Here is a 16,997-nt window from a genome sequence, read left to right as displayed (position 1 = left end):
CAGGTTGTACTTCATTGTCCACATCACAATTAGCATTTTTAACAAAACCATTCAACAAGTCTCTAGGAAGTTCCAACTTTCCCACATCTTCCTGTCTTCTGAGCACTCAAAACTGTTCTAACCAATGCCCATTACCCAGATCTAAAGTTGCTTCCACATTCTCAGGTATCTTTATATCAGTATCCCACTCTGGTACCGTTTTTCTGTATTAGTCCAGTATTTTTTTTTTTTTTTTTTTTTTTATGGTAGGAACAGCCTTTATTGGCTGCAGCGGAAGTGGAAGAGGGGATACAGCCTCCGCAGTCCTGAAATCAAATGAGAACATGTGAGCACCCTCATGGAGAAGCCAGCTGGATCTCGGTTGTCCCAGCGCGAGATTCCCAGTGTCCCGGCGCTTGAGGATAGAACCAGAGGATGGGAAACCGCCGGCACCGAAGACATGACGCGGAGGGGGCCAGAGCCCTTTCCCTCTTCCTCCGTACATTAAGGGGAGCGGTACCACAAGCCCGATCCCCGCCATGAAAAGGAGGATGTCCATTATCACAGTGCTATAAAGAACTACCCGAGACTGGGTAATCTGTAAAGAAAAAATGGTTTAATTGACTCACAGTTTTGCAGGCTTAACAGGAAGCATACTGGGAGGCCTAAGGAAACTTACAATCATGGCAGAAGAGAAAAGAGAAGTAACCACACCTTACCATGGTGGCAAAAGAGACAGAGAGAGAATGGGGAGGTGTCACACACTTTTAAGCAATGAGAATCATGAGAAGTCATTCACTATCATGAGAACAGCAAGTGAGAAATCTGCTCCCATGATCCAATCACCTTCTACCAGGCTCCTCTCCTGACACATGGAGATTACAGTTTGAGATGAGATTTGAGTGGGGACACAGAGCCAAATACATCAGGAGTTTTTTGCTCAATTTATGTTTTTGTAAGCTTTGTCAAAGATCAGTTGGCTGTAAGTATTTGGCTTTACTTCTGTGTTCTCTATTCTTTTCTGTTGGTCTAAGTGCCTATTTTTATACCAGTACCATGCTGCTTTGGTAACTATAGCCTTGTAGTATATTTTGAACTCTGTAATATAATGCTTCCAGATTTCTTCTTATTGCTTAGTAGTGCTTTGGCTATTGAGGCTCTTTTTTGTTTTCATATGAATTTTAGAATTGTTCTTTCTACTTCTGTAAAAATGGTGGTGGTGTTTTTTGTTTGTTTGTTTGTTTGTTTTGAGTCTCCCTCTGCCACCCAGGCTGGAGTGCAGTGGTGCAATCTTGGCTCACTGCAAGCTCCGCCTCCTGGGTTCACGCCATTCTCCTGTCTCAGACTCCTGCACCCACCACCACACCCAGCTAATTTGTCTGTACTTTTAGTAGAGACGGGGTTTCACCATGTTAGCCAGGATGGTCTCGATCTCCTGACTTCATGATCCACCCGCCTCAGCCTCCCAAAGTGTTGGGATTACAGGCGTGAGTCACCATCCCCGGCCGGTGGTGGCGTTTTTATGAGAATTGCTTTGAGTCTGTAGATTGCTTTGGGCAGTATGGTCATTTTTACAATACAAATTTTTCCCACCCATGGGCATGGGATAAGTTTCCATTTGTTTGTGTCATCTATGATTTAGTTCAGCAGTGTCTTGTAGTTTTCTTTGTAAATATACTTTACCTCTTTGTCTTAGTCCTAGATTTTTTTTAACTCCTGTAAACAAGATTGAGTTCTTGATTTAATTCTCAGCTTGGACATTTTTGGTATTTACCATTTTTACTGGATTGTGTACATTGATTTTGCATCCTGAGATTTTACTGAGTTCATTAATCAGATGTAGGAGTCTTCTGAGACAGCCTTTAGAGTTTTCTAGGTATAGAATCTTATCAGTGAATAGCACTAGTAAGAATTCCTCTTTTTATACTTGGATGTTCTTTCTTTCTTTCTCTTGCCTGATTGCTCTAAGACTTCTAGTACTGTGTTAAATAGAAGTGGTGAAAATGGGCATCCTTCTCTTCTTAAAGTTTTCAGGGTGAAATTTTTCAGCTTTTTCCTTTTAGTATGATGTTTGCTGTGGGTATGTCATATATGGCTTTTATTATTTTGAGGTAAGTCTCTTCTATGCCTAGTTTATGGAGGATTTTTATCATAAACAGATCCTGGATTTTATCAAATGCTTTGCATCTTTTAAGATGATCCTATACTTTAGCCTTTAATTATGTGTATGTGATCTATAACATTTATTGACTTGAATATGTTAAACCATCTCTGCACTCCTGGGACAAAATCCACTTGGACATGATGTGTTATCTTTTTGATGTGATGTTGGATTCAGTTTGCTAGTATTTTCTTGAGGATTTGTGTATCAAGAGTTTATCAGGGATATTGGTCTACGGTTTTTTTTATTATTATTTTCTTTCCTGGTTTTGGTATCAGGGTGACATTGGCTTCAAATAATTATTTCACGTGGATTCCGTGTTTCTCAATCTTTTGGAATAGTTTCAGTAAGATTTGCAACAATTGTTCTTTGAATTCTGTTAGAATTTAGCTGTGAATCCGTCTGGTTTTGGGATTCTTGTTGGCTTTTTAAAAAATTATTGATTCAATTTTGCTGCTTGTTATTGGTCTGTTCAGGATTTCTATTTATTTTTCTGATTGAATCTAGGAGGATTGTGTGTTTTCAGGAATTTATTCATTCCCTCTAGGTTTTGTATTTCGTGTGCATAAAGGTGTTCATAGTAGTCTCAAATGAATCTAGGAGGATTGTGTGTTTTCAGGAATTTATTCATTCCCTCTAGGTTTTGTATTTTGTGTGCATAAAGGGTTTCACAGCAGTCTCAAATGATCTTTCATATTTCTGGGGCATGTGTTGTAATGTCTCCAGTTTCATTTCAAATTGAGCTTATATGGATCTTCTCTCTTCATTTTTTGTCAATCTTACTAACGGTCTCACACTTTTGCTAATGTTTTCAAAGAACTAGCTTTTTGTTTCATTTATATTTGGTATTTTTTTGTTTCAACTTTATTTAGTTGTCTGATCTTTGTTATTTCTTTTCTTCTGCTGTCTTTGGGTTTAGTTTGTTCCTGTTTCTATGGTTCCTTGAGGTGGTACATTATGTTGTCAATTTGTGCTTTTTCAGACTTTTTGATGTAGGCATTTAACTACTAACTTTCCTTTTGCACTGTTTTTGCTGTATCCCAGAGGTTTTGATAACTTGTGTCACTGTTATCATTTAAAAAATGTATATTTCCATCTTGGTTTCCTTGCTAACCCAGAAATCATTCCAAAGTAGATTATTTATTTTCCACATATTTGTATCATTTTAAGGGTTCCCTTTGATATTTATTTCTGGTTTTAATCCACTGTGTTCTGAAGAGATATTTAATATGGTTTCAATTTTCTTAAATGTATTGAAACTTGTGTTTTTGGCCTACCATAGAGTCTATCTTGGAGAATGTCCCATATGTTGATGAGAAGAACGTATATTCTGCAGTTTTGGGGTAGAATGTCCTGTAAATAGCTGTTAAGTCTGTTTATTCTAGAGTGTATCCAGAATCTACAAGGCACTTAAAACAAATGTACAAAGAAAAAACAAAAAACAAACAAAAAAAACCCATGAAAAAGTGGGCAAAGGATATGAACAGACACTTTAAAAAACACGACATTTATGTAGCTAATAAACATATGAAAAAAAGTTCATCATCACTGGTCATTAGAGAAATTCAAATCGAAACCACAATGAGATACCATCTCATGCCAGTTACAATGGCAATCATTAAAAAGTCAGGAAACAACAGATGCTGGAGAGGATGTGGAGAAATAGGAACACTTTTACACTCTTGGTGGGACTGTAAATTAGTTCAATCATTGTGGATGACAGTGTGGTGATTCCTCAAAGATCCAGAACTGGAAATACCATTTGACCCACCAATCCCATTACTGGGTATATACCCAAATGATTATAAATCATTCTACTATAAAGACACATGTGCACATATGTTTATTGCAGCACTATTCACAATAGCAAAGACTTGGAACCAACCCAAATGCCCATCAATATTAGATTGGATAAAGAAAATGTGGCATATATACACTGTGGGATACTATGCAGCCATAAAAAAGGATGAGTTCGCGTCCTTTGCAGGGACATGGCTAAAACTGGAAACCATCATTCTCAGCAAACTAACACAGGAGCAGAAAATCAAATACTGCATGTTCTCACTCATAAGTGGGAGTTGAACAATAAGAACATATGGGCACAGGGAGGGTAACATTACACACTGGGGCCTGTTGCGGGGTGGGGGGCATGGGGAGGGATAGCATTAGGAGAAATACCTAATGTAGCTGATGGTTTGTTGCATTCAGCAAACCACCACGGTACATTTGCACCTATGTAACAAACCTGCACGTTCTGCACATGTATCCCAGAACCTGAAGTATATATATATATATATAATATATATTTAAATAAAACAAAGCTATAGTAACTAAGACACCTTGATATTGGCAGAAAAACAGACACATAGAGCAATAGAACAGAATAGAGAACACAGATATAAATTACTCCAGTTGCTAAAAGAATCTCATCTTCCACAAAGGTGCCAAGAACACACAACGGGAAAGGACAGTTGTTTCAATAAATATGTTGGAAAAATTGATTAACTCTATACCAAAAAATAAAATTAGACTGCCATCTTTTACCATACACAAAAGTAAAATAAAAGTAAATTAGAAACTATAATCTGCTACCTGAAACTAGGAAACTACTAGAAGAAAACATTGGGGAAACACTCTAGGAAATCGGTCTGGGCAAATTTTTTTGTGTGTAAGACCTGAAAGGCACAGGGTACCAAAGCAAAAACAGACAAGTAAGATTACCTCAAGCTAAAAAGCATTCACACAACAAATGAAACAATCAAAAAAAATGAAGACGATCTATAGAATTGAAGAAAACAGTTGCAAACTATTGATCTGACAAAGGATTAATAATCAGAATATATAAGTGGCTCAAACAGTTCAAGAGCAAAATAATAATAACAATCCAATTAAAACATGAACAAAAGGCCGTGCGTGGTGGCTCATGCCTGTAATCCCAGTACTTTGGGAGGTCAAGGTGGGTGGATCACCTGAGGTCAGGAGTTCAAGACCAGTCTGGCCCACATGGTGAAAAGCCGTCTCTACTAAAAATATAAAAATTAGCTGGGCATGGTGGTGGGCGCCTTTAATCTCAGCTACTCAGGAGGCTGAGGCATGAGAATCTCTTGAACCTGGGTGACAAGAGCGAAACTTTGTATTAAAAATAAAAAAAGCAAAAGAGCTGAATAAACATTTCCCAAAAGTACATAAACCACAAACGTGTATGAAAAATGCTAAAAAAGACAAACCATCAGAAAAATGCAAATCAAAATCACAGTGAGACATCATCTCACTCCAGTTAAAATAGTTTTTATCAAAAACACAGGCAATAGTAACTGACAAGAGTATTGAGAAAGGAAAATTCTTGTACATTGTTGCTGAGAATATAAATTAATAGTGTGACTATGGAGAACATTATGGAGGTTTCTCAAAGAAGAAAAAGTAGATATACTGCTAGGCATAGTGGCTCGCACCTGTAATCCCAACACTTTAAGAGGCCAAGGTGGGTGAATTGCTTGGGCCCAATGTCAAAATTTGCCTGGGCAATATGGTGAAACCCCATCTCCACAAAAAAATTTAAAAATTAGCCCAGCACGGTGGCATGCACCTGTAGTCCCAGCTACTAGGGAGACTGAGGATAACTGGAGCCCAGCAGGTAGAGGTTATAGTGAATCAAGATCACCCCAATGCACTCCAGTCCAGGTAACAGAGCAAGACTCTGTAAAAAAAAAAAAAAAAAAAAAAGCTACCATATGATTAACCAATTATACTACTGGGTATATGGTCAAAAGAAAGGAAATCAGTACATCAAAGAGATGTCTGCATTTCCATGTTATTGCTGCATTATTTAGAATAGTTCAAAATATATAATCAATATAAATGCTCACTAACGAATAAGTGGATAAAGATAATATGGCATATATGCATAATAAAATTTTATTCAGCTATAAAAGAGAATGAAACCCTGTCATTTTAAGGAACACAGATGGAACTGGAGAGCACTATATTAAGTGAAATAAGTCAGGCACAGGAAGACAAATATCACATTTTCTCACTCATATGATGGAGCTAAAATAGTGAATCTCATGAAAATGAAGAGTAGATTAATGGTTATCAAAGGTGGAAATGAACGAAACAAAGAAGATTTCATATATATAATAAGCACATAAGCATATATTACCACTAAACTGTGCATTTCAAAACAGCAAAATAATAAATTATATATGTATTTTTCACTTCAATAAAAAGGAACAAAAATGTAAAAAGCATGGAATTGTAATAAAACACACATATATCAATGAAACAGAATTGAGGAACCAAATATAAATTCACATATTTATAGCTAACTGATTTTCAACAAAGGAGTCAAGAACATACATTAGGAAAATGCCACTCTTTTCATTAAATAGTTTTAGACAAACTGGATATCGATATGCAGAAGAATAAATCTAAATTTCCATCTGTTACCATATATAATAAACAACTCAAAATGCATTAAAAACTTAGATGTAAGACACAAATGGTAAAATAATAAAACATAGAGGAAATTTGCCTTAGAACATTGTCCTAGGTACAGATTTCATGGGTAATACTTCAAAAGCGAAGGCATTAAGAAAAATAGAGAAATGAGATTATGTCAAACTAAAAAGCTTCTGAACAGCAAAGGAAACAATCAACAGTGGAAAGAGACAACTCGAAGAATAGGAGAAAATATTTGCAAACTATTCATTCACAAGGCACTAATGTCCAGAATACATAAGGAACTCAAACAACTGAACAGCAAAAAATAAATAATAAATAAAATAAAATTCTAGTAAAAAAGTTTGGCAAATAGACATTTTTCAAAGAATAGATACAAATGACCAAGTACATAAAAAAAAATTTCAATGCTTTTAGTTTCAAAATGGCAGCATAGCAGAAAGCTGGCCTCACCACCCCCACAGAAAAACCAAAAACAAACATATAGTGCCAACATTCCCTCCAGCAATAGCCCAGACCTCACACAGGAAGATGTGTCCCAGGGCCACAGTGAAGTCAAGAAACCTCACAGCATATGTAACAGATTCAGACTTCCATATCCGTGATGACCATTCCTCCAGTCTTCCCAGCACCAAACACATAAAAATCTTCCTTATGACTAATGGTTTCTACACTGGAGAAAGTGGGATCAAGAGGGGGCACCACCATCCTCACGATCTCAGCTTCAGTGGCAAAACAACACATTCCTGCCTCAACCCACAGGAAGCTTTGGGAGTGCCTGAAGGGAGAAATATTCCTGAAGACAGTGAGAGAAAAATGGAGAAGGAAGGACAACCATTCCTAGCCCTGAAAACACTGCTTTGTAACTCACCCAAAGGAGACATCAATTCAGAGCAACTGTTCAGTATCATCACATTTTACCCATAGTTCCCCTGGGTACAAACCCCTAGTTTTCCCACATTACTGGGATGTTTCTTCTGTTACCTCCCTCATTCTGGATGAAAGACATTCTGTTTACTAGAACTGCAGCAAATCTGGGCTTAAGGCTCCATCTAGTGCCCTAATGAAGGCATCAACCTAGCAGAAAAAAAAAGAAAAGAAAGGAAAAGAAAAGAAAAGAAGAAAAATCAATAGGCAAATTACAAAAAATCTCTAAGCAAACATATCTAACAACAACAAAAACAAAAACAAGCCAAGCCGAGAAAACTGGAATGATTAATATTTCAATGCAAAGAAATACACATACCTCCACACAAACAACAGCAAACAGGGAATTACGACATTCTCGTATGTACAAAGCGAGAAACTAGTGACTGACCCTGAGATGGTGATTTGTTAACTAAGAATTTAAAATAGCAGTTTAAAGAAATAGTGTTCTCCGAGATAACATAAAAAATCAATCAGGAATTAATCATAGAAATTTTGCAAAGATATTGAAATAAGACAATATCAAGCATAAACTGTGGAACTGAGATATACATTTACTTAACTGAAAAATGTATTAGAGGCTTTCAATAGAAGAATAGATCGAGCATAGACAATAATCAGGGAGCTCAAAGCAGTTATTTTAAAATACAGTCAGGAGAAAAATAAAAATAAATGAAGATAAAGTAAAAAAGTCAAAAATTATCTCAAAAAACCAACTCTAAGAATTATTGGTGTTCAAAGGGGAGCTAAACAAGGGCATGGTGGGAAGCTTATCAGAAGAAATAGTAACATAAAATTTTCCAAAATTTAAGAAAGAGATAAATATTTAGGTACGGGAAGGTCAGAGAACACCAAAATAATTAGAGTCAAATAAGACTACTCCAAGGCATATAATAATCAAATTATCAAATGTCAAGCACGAAGAGAGGAACCTATAAGCATCAATATAAAATAAGAAAATAACATAAAAGAGTTTCAATTCATCTAACAAACTTCTCATTAAAAATCATTCAGGCCAGAAGGGTGTATGATGACATTTTCAAAGTACAACAAACAAACAAACAAAACCACTGTCATCCAACAATATTGTATCCAGGAAAGCTATTCTTTCTCTCTCTCTTTTTTTTTTTTTTCTGAGACAGAATCTTGCTCTGGTGTCCAGGTTGCAGTGCAGTGGTGCGATTTTGGCTCACTGCAACGTCCGCCTCGCGCGTTCAAGCAATTCCCTGCCTCAGCCTCCCAAGTAGCTGGGATTACAGGCCTCCGCCATCATGCCCAGCTAATTGTTACATTTTTAGTAGAATCGGGGTTTCATCATCTTGGCCAGGCTGGTCTTGAATTCCTGACTTTGTGATTTACCCACCTTGGCCTCCCAAAGTGCTGGGATTACAGATGTGAGCCACCCCGCCTGGTCAGCTAGTCTTCAAATATGAAGAAGAGATAAAGTATTTCCCAGATGAACAAAAACTGAGATAATTCACCATCACCTGTCATGTATTATAGAAATTCTAAAACAAGAGGTCGGAGCAAGATGGCCAAATAGGAACAGCTCCAGTCTCCAACTCCCAGCGCAAGCGACACAGAAGACCGGTGATTTCTGCATTTTCAACTGAGGTACTGGGGTCATCTCACTAGGGAGTGCTGGACAATCGGTGCTGGTCAGCTGCTGCAGCCCGACCAGCAGAGCTGAAGCAGGGCGAGGCATCGCCTCACCTGGAAGCGCAAGGGGAAGGGATCCCTTTCCTAGCCAGGGGAACTGAGACACACAACACCTGGAAAATCGGGTAACTCCCACCCCAATACTGCGCTTTAAGCAAACGGGCACACCAGGAGATTATACCCACACCTGGCCAGGAGGGTCCCACGGCCACGGAGCCTCCCTCATTGCTAGCACAGCAGTCTGCCATCTAACCGCAAGGCAGCAGCGAGGCTGGGGGAGGGGCGCCCGCCATTGCTGAGGCTTAGTAGGTAAACAAAGCCGCTGGGAAGCTCGAACTGGGTGGAGCTCACAGCAGCTCAAGGAAACCTGCCTGTCTCTGTAGACTCCACCTCTGGGGACAGGGCACAGCTAAACAACAACAACAATAAAAAAGCAGCAGAAACTCTGCAGACGCAAACGACTCTGTCTGACAGCTTTGAAGAGAGCAGTGGATCTCCCAACACAGAGGTTGAGATCTGAGAACGGACAGACTGCCTGCTCAAGTGGGTCCCTGACCCCTGAGTAGCCTAACTGGGAGACATCCCCCACTAGGGGCAGTCTGACACCCCACACCTCACAGGGTGGAGTACACCCCTGAGAGGAAGCTTCCAAAGTAAGAATCAGACAGGTACACTCGCTGTTCAGCAATATTCTATCTTCGCAACCTCTGCTGCTGATACCCAGGCAAACAGGGTCTGGAGTGGACCTCAAGCAATCTCCAACAGACCAACAGACAGTCCTTCTGACTGTCAGACGGAAAACTATCAAACAGGAAGGACACCTATACCAAAACCCCATCAGTACGTCACCATCATCAAAGACCAGAGACAGATAAAACCACAAAGATGGGGAAGAAGCAGGGCAGAAAAGCTGGAAATTCAAAAATAAGAGCGCATCTCCCCCTGCAAAGGAGCGCAGCCATCGCCAGCAACGGATCAAAGCTGGTCAGAGAATGACTTTGACGAGATGGAGAAGAAGGCTTCAGTCCATCAAACCTCTCAGAGCTAAAGGAGGAATTACGTACCCAGCGCAAAGAAACTAAAAATCTTGAAAAAAGAGTGGAAGAATTGACAGCTAGACTAATTAATGCAGAGAAGATCATAAACGAAATGACAGAGATGAAAACCATGACACGAGAAATACGTGACAAATGCACAAGCTTCAGTAACCGACTCGATCAACTGGAAGAAAGAGTATCAGCGATTGAGGATCAAATGAATGAAATGAAGCGAGAAGAGAAACCAAAAGAAAAAGAAGAAAAAGAAATGAACAAAGCCTGCAAGAAGTATGGGATTATGTAAAAAGACCAAATCTACGTCTGATTGGGGTGCCTGAAAGTGAGGGGGAAAATGGAACCAAGTTGGAAAACACTCTTCAGGATATCATCCAGGAGAACTTCCCCAACCTAGTAGGGCAGGCCAACATTCAAATTCAGGAAATACAGAGAACGCCACAAAGATACTCCTCCAGAAGAGCAACTCCAAGACACATAATTGCCAGATTCACCAAAGTTGAAATGAAGGAAAAATCTTAAGGGCAGCCAGAGAGAAAGGTCGGGTTACCCACAAAGGGAAGCCCATCAGACTAACAGCAGACCTCTCGGCAGAAACTCTACAAGCCAGAAGAGAGTGGGGGCCAATATTCAACATTCTTAAAGAAAAGAATTTTAAACCAGAATTTCATATCCAGCCAAACTAAGTTTCATAAGTGAAGGAGAAATAAAATCCTTTACAGATAAGCAAATGCTTAGAGATTTTGTCACCACCAGGCCTGCCTTACAAGAGACCCTGAAGGAAGCCCTAAACATGGAAAGGAACAACCGGTACCAGCCATTGCAAAAACATGCCAAAATGTAAAGACCATCGAGGCTAGGAAGAAACTGCATCAACTAACGAGCAAAATAACCAGTTAATATCATAATGCAGGATCAAGTTCACACATAACAATATTAACCTTAAATGTAAATGGACTAAATGCTCCAATTAAAAGACACAGACTGGCAAACTGGATAAAGAGTCAAGACCCATCAGTCTGCTGTATTCAGGAGACCCATCTCACATGCAGAGACATACATAGGCTCAAAATAAAGGGATGGAGGAAGATCTACCAAGCAAATGGAGAACAAAAAAAAGCAGGGGTTGCAATCCTAGTCTCTGATAAAACAGACTTTAAACCATCAAAGATCAAAAGAGACAAAGAAGGCCATTACATAATGGTAAAGGGATCAATTCAACAGGAAGAGCTAACTATCCTAAATATATATGCACCCAATACAGGAGCACCCAGATTCATAAAGCAAGTCCTTAGAGACTTACAAAGAGACTTAGACTCCCATACAATAATAATGGGAGACTTCAACACTCCACTGTCAACATTAGACAGATCAACGAGACAGAAAGTTAACAAGGATATCCAGGAATTGAACTCATCTCTGCACCAAGCGGACCTAATAGACATCTATAGAACTCTCCACCCCAAATCAACAGAATATACATTCTTCTCAGCACCACATCGCACTTATTCCAAAATTGACCACATAATTGGAAGTAAAGCACTCCTCAGCAAATGTACAAGAACAGAAATTATAACAAACTGTCTCTCAGACCACAGTGCAATCAAACTAGAACTCAGGACTAAGAAACTCAATCAAAACCGCTCAACTACATGGAAACTGAACAACCTGCTCCTGAATGACTACTGGGTACATAACGAAATGAAAGCAGAAATAAAGATGTTCTTTGAAACCAATGAGAACAAAGATACAACATACCAGAATCTCTGGGACACATTTAAAGCAGTGTGTAGAGGAAATTTATAGCACTAAATGCCCACAAGAGAAAGCAGGAAAGATCTAAAATTGACACTCTAACATCACAATTAAAAGAACTAGAGAGGCAAGAGCAAACACATTCAAAAGCTAGCAGAAGGCAAGAAATAACTAAGATCAGAGCAGAACTGAAGGAGATAGAGACACAAAAAACCCTCCAAAAAATCAATGAATCCAGGAGTTGGTTTTTTGAAAAGATCAACAAAATTGACAGACCGCTAGCAAGACTAATAAAGAAGAAAAGAGAGAGGAATCAAATAGACGCAATAAAAAATGATAAGGGGATATCACCACCGACCCCACAGAAATACAAACAACCATCAGAGAATACTATAAATGCCTCTACGCAAATCAACTAGAAAATCTAGAAGAAATGGATAATTTCCTGGACACTTACACTCTCCCAAGACTAAACCAGGAAGAAGTTGAATCCCTGAATAGACCAATAGCAGGCTCTGAAATTGAGGCAACAATTAATAGCCTACCCACCAAAAAAAGTCCAGGACCAGATGGATTCACAGCTGAATTCTACCAGAGGTACAAGGAGGAGCTGGTACCATTCCTTCTGAAACTATTCCAATCAATAGAAAAAGAGGGAATCCTCCCTAACTCATTTTATGAGGCCAACATCATCCTGATACCAAAGCCTGGCAGAGACACAACAAAAAAAGAGAATTTTAGACCAATATCCCTGATGAACATCGATGCAAAAATCCTCAATAAAATACTGGCAAACGGATTCAGCAGCACATCAAAAAGCTTATCCACCATGATCAAGTGGGCTTCATCCCTGGGATGCAAGGCTGGTTCAACATTCGCAAATCAATAAACGTAATCCAGCATATAAACAGAACCAAAGACAAGAACCACATGATTATCTCAATAGATGCAGAAAAGGCTTTTGACAAAATTCAACAGCCCTTTATGCTAAAAACGCTCAATAAATTCGGTATTGATGGAACGTACCTCAAAATAATAAGAGCTATTTATGACAAACCCACAGCTAATATCATACTGAATGGGCAAAACTGGAAAAATTCCCTTTGAAAACTGGCACAAGACAGGGATGCCCTCTCTCACCACTCCTATTCAACATAGTGTTGGAAGTTCTGGCTAGGGCAATCAGGCAAGAGAAAGAAATCAAGGGTATTCAGTTAGGAAAAGAAGAAGTCAAATTGTCCCTGTTTGCAGATGACATGATTGTATATTTAGAAAACCCCATCGTCTCAGCCCAAAATCTCCTTAAGCTGATAAGCAACTTCAGCAAAGTCTCAGGATACAAAATTAATGTGCAAAAATCACAAGCATTCTTATACACCAGTAACAGACAAGCAGAGAGCCAAATCAGGAATGAACTTCCATTCACAATTGCTTCAAAGAGAATAAAATACCTAGGAATCCAGCTTACAAGGATGTAAAGGACCTCTTCAAGGAGAACTACAAACCACTGCTCAGTGAAATCAAAGAGGACACAAACAAATGGAAGAACATACCATGCTCATGGATAGGAAGAATCAATATCGTGAAAATGGCCATACTGCCCAAGGTTATTTATAGATTCAATGCCATCCCCATCAAGCTACCAATGACTTTCTTCACAGAATTGGAAAAAACGGCTTTAAAGTTCATATGGAACCAAAAAAGAGCCCGCATTGCCAAGACAATCCTAAGTCAAAAGGACAAAGCTGGAGGCGTCACGCTACCTGACTTCAAACTATACTACAAGGCTACAGTAACCAAAACAGCATGGTACTGGTACCAAACAGAGATATAGACCAATGGAACAGAACAGAGTCCTCAGAAATAATACCACACATCTACAGCCATCTGATCTTTGACAAACCTGAGAGAAACAAGAAATGGGGAAAGGATTCCCTATTTAATAAATGGTGCTGGGAAAATTGGCTAGCCATAAGTAGAAAGCTGAAACTGGATCCTTTCCTTACCCCTTATACGAAAATTAATTCAAGATGGATTAGAGACTTAAATGTTAGACCTAATACCATAAAAACCCTAGAAGAAAATCTAGGTAGTACCATTCAGGACATAGGCATGGGCAAGGACTTCATGTCTAAAACACCAAAAGCAACGGCAGCAAAAGCAAAAATTGACAAATGGGATCTAATTAAACTAAAGAGCTTTTGCACAGCAAAAGAAACTACCATCAGAGTGAACAGGCAACCTACAGAATGGGAGAAAATTTTTGCAACCTACTCATCTGACAAAGGGCTAATATCCAGAATCTACAAAGAACTCAAACAAATATACAAGAAAAAAACAACCCCATCAAAAAGTGGGAAAGGATATGAACAGACATTTCTCAAAAGAAGACATCCATACAGCCAACAGACACATGAAAAAATGCTCATCATCACTCGCCATCAGAGAAATGCAAATCAAAACCACAATGAGATACCATCTCACACCAGTTAGAATGGCAATCATTAAGAAGTCAGGAAACAACAGGTGTTGGAGAGGATGTGGAGAAATAGGAACACTTTTACACTGTTGGTGGGATTGTAAACTAGTTCAACCATTATGGAAAACAGTATGGCATTCCTCAAGGATCTAGAACTAGATGTACCATATGACCCAGCCATCCCACTACTGGGTATATACCCAAAGGATTATAAATTACTCTATACAAAGACACATGCACACGTATGTTTATTGCGGCACTATTCACAATAGCAAAGACTTGGAATCAACCCAAATGTCCATCTGTGACAGACTGGATTAAGAAAATGTGGCACATATACACCATGGAATACTATGCAGCCATCAAAAAGGATGAGTTTGCGTCCTTTGTAGGGACATGGATGCAGCTGGAAACCATCATTCTAGCAAACTATCACAAGAACAGAAAACCAAACACCGCATGTTCTCACTCATAGGTGGGAACTGAACAATGAGATCACTTGGACTCGGGAAGGGGAACATCACACACTGGGGCCTATCATGGGGAGGGGGGAGGAGGGAGGGATTGCATTGGGGAGTTATACATGATATAAACGTTATGCACATGTACCCAGAACTTAAAGTATAATAAAAAAATAAAATAAAAATAAAAAAAATAAAATAAAATGATAAAATCTATGAACCTTTTCCTAGACTAAGAAAAAAGAGAGAAGACCCTACCTAATATATAGAAATCACCAATAAAAAAAAAAGAAGCTATGACATTTGGGACCACAGAAATACAAAGAAACTTTAGAGACATTATACATATAATGCCAACAAATTGAAAATCCTAGAAGAAATGGATAAATTCCTTGACTCATACAACCTACCAAGATTGAACCATGAAAACTTCAACAAACAATAATGAGTAATGGGGATGATGCCATAGGTTGATGCCATAATAAAGATTCTCCCATCAAAAATGTTTAAAAATCCAAGAATTGACAGCTATACTTGGCATTCTCCAAAACTTTTGAAGAAGAAATAGTCACAATTCTGCTCTAGCTCATCAAAAATTTAAAGAGAAAGGAATAGGTTTAAACTTATTCTAAAAGACTACCATTATCTCAATAAAATAACCAGAGAAAGATACAATAGATCAACCTATGCATAATTCCTCAACAAAATACTACCAAACCTAATTCAACAAATAAAAAAGATAATTTGCCAAGATCCAGTAGGATTCATGCTAGTGACATAAGGATGATTCAACACATGCAAATTAGTAAGTGAGATATATTATGTAATAGAATAAGGAAGAAAACCCTATGATTATTTCAATACATGCTCAAAAATTATTCAATGAAACTCACCATTCCATTATGATTAAAATCCTCCATGAACTAAGTCAAAAAAAAAAAAAAAACTCAAATAACAAGAACCAGATATGGTAAACCCACAGCTAACATCATACAAAACAGAAAAAAATGGAGCAATTTTTCTAAAATCTTGAACAAGTCAAATATGCCACTTTTCTCACTTTTATTCAACATTATAACTTAAAATTCAGGTTAGAGCAATAAGGCGAGATAAAGAAAGACATTCAAATTGGAAAGAAAGAAGCCAAATTAGCCTTGTTTGCAGATGCCAGGATCTTAACACTTGGAAAAACCTGTAGACTCCACCAAAATAACTATTTATTTATTTATTTATTTTGGAGAAAGGGTCTCTGTCACCGAGGCTGGAGTCCAGTGGCGCAATGTCAGCTCACTGCAACATCTATATCCTGGGTTCAAGTGATTCTCGTGCCTCAGCTTCCCAAGTAGCTGGGACTACAGGCATGTGCCACCATGACCAGTTAATTTTTGTATTTTAGTAGAGACGGAGTTTCACCATTATGGCCAGATTGTTCTCAAACTTCTGGCCTCAAATGATCACCCATCTCAGCCTCCCAAAGTGCTAGCATTACAAGCGTGCACCACCATGCACGGCCCACCAAAATAACTATTAAAACAGATAAATACAATCAATAAAATTGCAGAATACAAAATTATACAAAATTGCTAGCATTTATATGAGCCAAGAGCAAAAAATATGAAAAAGATATCAAGAAAGCAATCCCATTTCCAATAGCTACAAGAAATATAAAATACCTAGGCATCCATTTAACCAAAGAAGTAAAATATGTGTACCAGGAAAACTATACAACACTGATGAAAGAAATTTAAAATGATATAAAAACATAAAAAGACACTTCATGTTTTGAAATTGAAGAATTCATATTGTTAAAACTATAATTTTATTCAAAGCAATTTGCAGATCCATGCAGTATCTATCAAAATGCCAATGGCATTCTTCATAGAAATAGAAAAAATATTAAAATTTATATGGTACCACAAAATATATGGACCCACAAAAATAATTTGAATTATTTTCTCTTTCTTATAGATGAGGAAATTGAGAGTGTACCTCAGAGAGATTAAATAGTTTGCCAAGGTTATAAAACAAGAAAGTGGCTGAGCTGAGGCTCAAAGGGAGTTTATGCT

The 16,997-nt window shown here is 38.2% G+C and overlaps 1 non-coding gene across 1 annotated transcript; it reads right to left on the bottom strand.

Annotated features, from left to right (window-relative positions):
- Positions 1 to 381: 381 nt before the first annotated feature.
- LOC117078646 lies at positions 382 to 530 on the bottom strand. The gene has a single exon (XR_004435084.1). It is a non-coding gene; the product is annotated as a small nucleolar RNA SNORA57 (small nucleolar RNA).
- Between the last annotated feature and the right edge of the window lie 16,467 nt (positions 531 to 16,997).

The sequence above is a fragment of the Trachypithecus francoisi genome, unplaced genomic scaffold (genome assembly GCF_009764315.1).
Source record: "Trachypithecus francoisi isolate TF-2019V2 unplaced genomic scaffold, Tfra_2.0 Lachesis_group6, whole genome shotgun sequence".
Taxonomy (NCBI): Eukaryota; Metazoa; Chordata; class Mammalia; order Primates; family Cercopithecidae; genus Trachypithecus; species Trachypithecus francoisi.
Note: the sequence above shows the minus strand (reverse complement) of the source record. Positions and strands in the feature narration are given on the sequence as shown.